The following is a 6,000-nucleotide window of genomic DNA, read 5'->3' on the forward strand; positions in this document are numbered from 1 at the left end:
TTGAAACCGAACAATGTAATTGATGCAGATGTTAATCTAGCCATGTCAGATCAGAACCTAGAATACTTTACTCCCCTTGAAGAGAATGAGCTAATTTCACTCATCTCTTCTTCAAATTCATCAACCTGTATATTAGATCCTGTACCGACACATTTTCTTAAACAGATAGTACCAGCAATAATAGAACCCCTGTTGAGAATAATTAATTCTTCACTCAGCATTGGATATGTTCCAAAATCTTTTAAATTAGCAGTTATCAAACCAATAATTAAGAAACCTGACCTCGACCCCTGTCAGCTGTCCAGTTACAGACCAATATCAAACCTCCCCTTTATCTCTAAGATTCTGAAAAAGATAGTAGCGGAGCAGCTATGCTCATATATACATAGAAATGGCATACATGAACTGTATCAGTCAGGATTTAGGCCTCATCACAGTACAGAGACAGCGCTCGTTAAAGTAGTAAATGACATTCTATTGGCCTCTGATCAGGGTTGTGTAACTATGCTTGTACTACTTGACCTCAGTGCAGCTTTTGACACCGTTGATCACGCTATTCTTCTTCACAGATTAGAAAATGTAGTGGGAATTAAGGGTACAGCCCTCTCCTGGCTCAGATCCTATCTGACCCATCGTTATCAGTATGTAGACTTTAATGGTGATTATTCTGCATGTTCTCTAGTGGAGTTTGTTGTTCCGCAGGGTTCAGTTTTAGGTCCACTGCTTTTTTCCCTTTACATGCTTCCTCTGGGCAACATAATCCGTAAGCATGGTATTAGTTTTCATTGTTATGCTGACGATACACAGTTATATGTCTCAGCAAAACCTGATGAGAAAAAACAGCTTACTAAAATTGAGCAATGTGTGCAGGACATAAGAAATTGGATGCTAATTAACTTCCTTCTGCTAAATCCGGATAAGACAGAAGTTCTAGTCATAGGACCGCATACAGCTAGGAGTAAAATTTTAGATCACACCGTAACTTTAGATGGCCTTTCTGTTCCATCAAATGCAACAGTGAAAGACCTTGGTGTGATTATTGATTCCAGCCTTTCATTTGAAGCACATGTAGATAATATTACCAGGATAGCATTCTTTCACCTCAGAAATATTGCCAGAATAAGAAATTTATTGTCGCTAAACGACGCAGAAAAACTAGTTCATGCTTTTATCACCTCTAGGTTGGACTATTGTAATGCCTTACTGTCTGGTTGTTCAGCTAGATGCATAAATAAGCTTCAGCTAGTCCAGAATCCAGCAGCGAGAGTCCTCACCAGAACCAGAAGATATGAGCACATCACCCCTATCTTATCTTCACTCCATTGGCTCCCTGTGAAATTTCGCATTGATTTTAAAATACTACTCTTGACATATAAAGCATTAAATGGTCTCGCGCCGCAGTACCTGAGCGAACTGCTAGTGTCTTACGATCCGCCACGCCTACTCCGATCAAAGGATGCAGGCTGCTTGTCAGTACCGCGTATTATGAAAAATACAGCTGGGGGCAGAGCTTTTTCTTACAAAGCCCCAAAGTTATGGAATAGTCTTCCAAATAGTGTTCGGGACTCAGACACAGTCTCAGTGTTTAAGTCCAGGCTAAAAACCTATTTATTTAGCCAAGCATTTTTATAAATAGATTTGCCATAGGTAAAGGAGCAGATCTGGGGGACTCATGGACGTAGAGTATTATGATGAACTGGTATGTTTGGATGCTGTCTTCCTCACTCTCATTGATCACTCAGGTTTGCTGACGGTGAGGTGATTGTTTGCTTTACATGTCAGGAAGCCCTCATGTTTGTGTTTCCTTCTGGCTCTCCCTTTTAGTTATGCTGTCATAGTTAGTCCTGCCGGAGTCTCTGCTTGCACTCTACAGTTAATATACATTCACATTATACATTGTGTGACTGTGACCATACCTAACTGCCATCTCTCCTCTTCTTCTCTTCCCCCCCTCTTTCTTTTTCCTCTCTCCTCCTGTCTCCCCCTTTCACTCTTTCTCTCTCTCTCTGTCGAGCTACACATGTCGTTCCTGAGCTGCCAGTGATCCAGACTCCCTCTGCCCTCCGGACCTGTCTGACCCATCCTGGTGCCCCGCTTCTGGCTGAAGATCTCGTCACATGGATGCCCCGTGTGTCTCTCTGGGATGCGTCTGGTGTCTGGGAATGATTCTCTCTACCTAGAAAATAGTTCTGGCCTTGACTGGTGTTGGCAACTGTTTCACTGGGGACTTGACAGTTCGATAGTTCATGACTGGAACTTCTTACAAGTCTACCTGGGTCTTCAATAACTACCTGGACTCCATATTAACATCAATTAACATCAGCTATTATAGCTGAACTGCCTCCCACCCTACACACTGTATAAATGCAGATCATTTACTGCTTTCTGTTTCACCCAAATGAGGATGGGTTCCCTGTTGAGTCTGGTTCCTCTCAAGGTTTCTTCCTATTATCATCTCAGGGAGTTTTTCCTTGCCACTGTCGCCCTCGGCTTGCTCACCAGGGACAAACTGAACATTTGGATTCATACAAATTCACATTTCATACAAACTTAAATAATTCTTTTGACTGTGTAAAGCTGCTTTGCGGCAATGAAAATTGCTAAAAGCGCTATACAAATAAAATTGAATTGAATTGAATTGAATTATCTAGGATAAGTGAATGTCTTATATGCCTATGGTATGTGAATAACTTTAAAGAGATCAGCATTATCGACGAAGGTTGGCCTTCTAGACAAGGAGACCACATGACTCATTTTCAAGTCTACTTTATTTACAAACATGGACTAAAGCCATGGACCCTGAGATCAAAAGACCAGTGCGCTATCGACTGAGAAATACAACCAACTCGGTCAAGATTGGTTTGCAGTCGACACTGTTCATTACATTTTCAACAGTTTTGCACACACACTTTTCCAGCATACTTCCCGGATCAAATGGATCGTCCACTCTGGACCAGACAAAGACATCCGCATCGGCTTTCAGCAATTTATCACTGTATGCTTTCATAGAAAACTGGCACAAGGGAGCTTTCAGTGATGTATTTTCATATATACATATAGATATATTTATATACGTTGAAGTCCAGTGTGTAGTGCAACCTTGGGCATTCGTGGCTCCGTGTAACTCGGAAGATGGAGATTAATACCACCTTTGCCACTGAATGCCCATCATCTGACACAACGACTGTTGTGAAATAATCCCAAAGATTGTCCCACACTGCTCCATAATCATATGCTTTCCAGTCTATAAGACAAGACTCAGGTCCAAGTTGTCCAAGCTTCACACTCACACACTGAGCTGAGGAGTGCTATTTGATCATGAAAAACCCTCTTGATATCCATGGACGGGGGAATCAGACAGGTTATGCAATCAGCTTTTGCTTTGTCCTTTGCACAAAAAAAGCCCTATCCCAGATTCCAGAAGCCTGGAGCAATAGATGACGCGCGTGACTTGTCCTTGAGAGAAAATGTGCTGCCACATGCACTGCTCGCCATGTAGGACCTCGTGGCGCAACGGTAGCGCGTCTGATTCCAGATCAGAAGGTTGCGTGTTCAAATCACGTCGAGGTCATGAGCTGTCTGTGTGTGGCGGCTGGTGTTGCTGGCTTTTCCGAGAAGGTTTGTGGGCAGAATTTTTAATTACATCCAATCCCTAGGATGACCATGCATGCTTGTGTCAACCTCTTGACAAAAGATGACAGCGCTCAGGTAACAGCTCACCGACCTAATTACTAGGCAGACATCCTCAGCCTGCTATAACATGTTTCCCATTCTCGGCCGGCTTTGCGTGCTGAGAAAGGTTAGGGCCTGATAAGGCGTCTTTAGATGCCATCATAATAGAAGATTCAGCTGATCTGACAGACAGGATCCTAGCTTATCCTAGGTAAGATATGGAAATGTTTGAAGCTTCAAGTTTCCTTCTAAGGTGAGGGGTTTGTATTTTATTCATCTGTAGATAAGAAGACCTGTGGCAATACCATCTCCTGGTGACCTTTCTGAACATAAGACAATCTCCTAAGAGAAAGTATCCACTGGTAAATTATGGAAATACTTGGCAAGATTAAAGATAAAGCAAAGATAAATTTTTTTCCACAGAAACCAGTCTGACCTGCATAGCAACAGAAGTGCACAGTGAGAGACACTGCTGGGACTCCCACCCAGGATCTCCTGTTTACTAGACAGGCACCTTAACCAACTAAGCCACTGCGCCACAGCCATAGAACCTTCCACTCTCGCATATTGCCACAAACTCGTATCTGAGATGCTCCGGCACAGGAACTTGACTATCAAGCTAAGATTGTCTCCATTGGCATGCAGCATGATAGGACCATGAATGAAGTACCACAGTGCTATACCATGCTTCACAGAGCACGGTAAGTCGGTAGAGTGAAACATCCCACATATAAAAAGTCACACTTGTGTGGAAGCAAACATCAGGCAAATGTTCCACGGCTACTCAGAAAATGATTCAATTCTTGCAAATCAAAATGCCAGTGTTCGTTCACTTCTGTGGGAGGAATAGAGCTACCTTGCTTGAGCTCCATGGATAGATGTCTACCTGTGGAAAATCAGACAGGTTATGCAATCAGCTTTTGCTTTGTCTTTTGCACAAAAAAGCCCTATCCCAGATGGCAGAAGCCTAGAGCAATAGATGCCACCCATTACTTGTCCTTGAGAGAAAATGTGATGCCACATGCACTGCTGGCCGTGTAGGACCTAGTGGTGCAACGGTAGTGTGTCTGACTCCAGATCAGAGTGGAGTTGTAACATGCCTTTCTTCCGCCCATATAATAACAGACGTAATCAGCAGGCACCTTTACCACTCGGCCACGATTAGACGACGTGCACGCACTCAGCGTGGGCCCGTGATCAAATAGAATTTTGCCCCGTCTCATTTCATGATTTTCATGGCTTCAGGTAGTCGCCCTTGCCAGACTTAACCTCCTTTTCAAAACAAGCCTTTGTCTTTGCTTTACTGTGCAGTATGTAAAACGAATCATAGAATCAAACAAAATGACCAGATTTCATGCATATTTTGCAAGTGAGGACTTTTTCTGCATTCGAATCTGTACTGGGAATCCTCATTGTATCAGTGATTGGCTAAAGTTAGGATTTTTAGGCTTCAGATAGGAACCACGCTCACGTTTTACCTTAGCAAAACAGTTTAGAGAGCACCCTCTGCAACCCTCTATGGGCAATGCTGCAAAATACAGACAGAGATGAAATAAACCTTTGAATCATGAACAATGACAACTTTGTAACACTTGGATTTATTAAAATAGTTACCTTGCTACGGGGTCGAGAATCAAAATACGGGTTTTTAAACAACACTTCCGGTATTGCGCAATCAAGACAGGACAAGTAAAGACGCGACACAATAACTATGTATAAACCAAAACAAAGTGTATTAAACCAAACAAACCAACAAACAAACAAACAAGGTGCACCCAAACCAATATATACAAAATATATACAAATAAAAACAATGTGTATGGTGTATGCGGGTGTGTAAGTGCGTGTATGATTGTCCAGAGTTAATGTTATTGCAGTGTGTGAAATGATGCACGGGAGAGATTGGCTCGGCCTCACTGGTATTGATGACAAATCCGGGAGCTCGAGCAACGGAACGAGAGGTGAATTGTTAGTGTCTATGAGGAATAATCCGACCGGGGAAAAGTACTCCTTCAGAACCATCCAACAAACTCTCTCTCAGAAAAAACAGCGCGCTAGGTAAATCTCTCCGTGTCGAGCCACTTGCCGGTTCCGGCTTTATACCGGCACACGTGACCCGACGCCGCTTCCGGGTTCTCTCGCGCTGCGATCGCGCATGCTCGCGAGAGCTTACCCTGTGACCAACACTGTCCATGGGGACAAATAAAACCAGATCGGGCAATTTTACGAGCACAGGTGAGCAGCATTAGCTCCTTAATCCATTTCCCTGTTATTTAAAATGCCCTTTTATGTGGCTGCGCTTCATACCAGCCACATAAAAGCCACACA

At 43.1% G+C, this 6,000-nt stretch overlaps 1 non-coding gene across 1 annotated transcript; it reads left to right on the plus strand.

Moving 5' to 3' along the window:
- The first annotated feature begins 3,499 nt into the window (after nucleotides 1–3,499).
- Nucleotides 3,500–3,571, plus strand: trnaw-cca (transfer RNA tryptophan (anticodon CCA)). The gene has a single exon. It is a non-coding gene; the product is annotated as a tRNA-Trp (tRNA).
- Nucleotides 3,572–6,000: the final 2,429 nt, after the last annotated feature.

Source organism: Clarias gariepinus, chromosome 5 (genome assembly GCF_024256425.1).
Source record: "Clarias gariepinus isolate MV-2021 ecotype Netherlands chromosome 5, CGAR_prim_01v2, whole genome shotgun sequence".
Taxonomy (NCBI): domain Eukaryota; kingdom Metazoa; phylum Chordata; class Actinopteri; order Siluriformes; family Clariidae; genus Clarias; species Clarias gariepinus.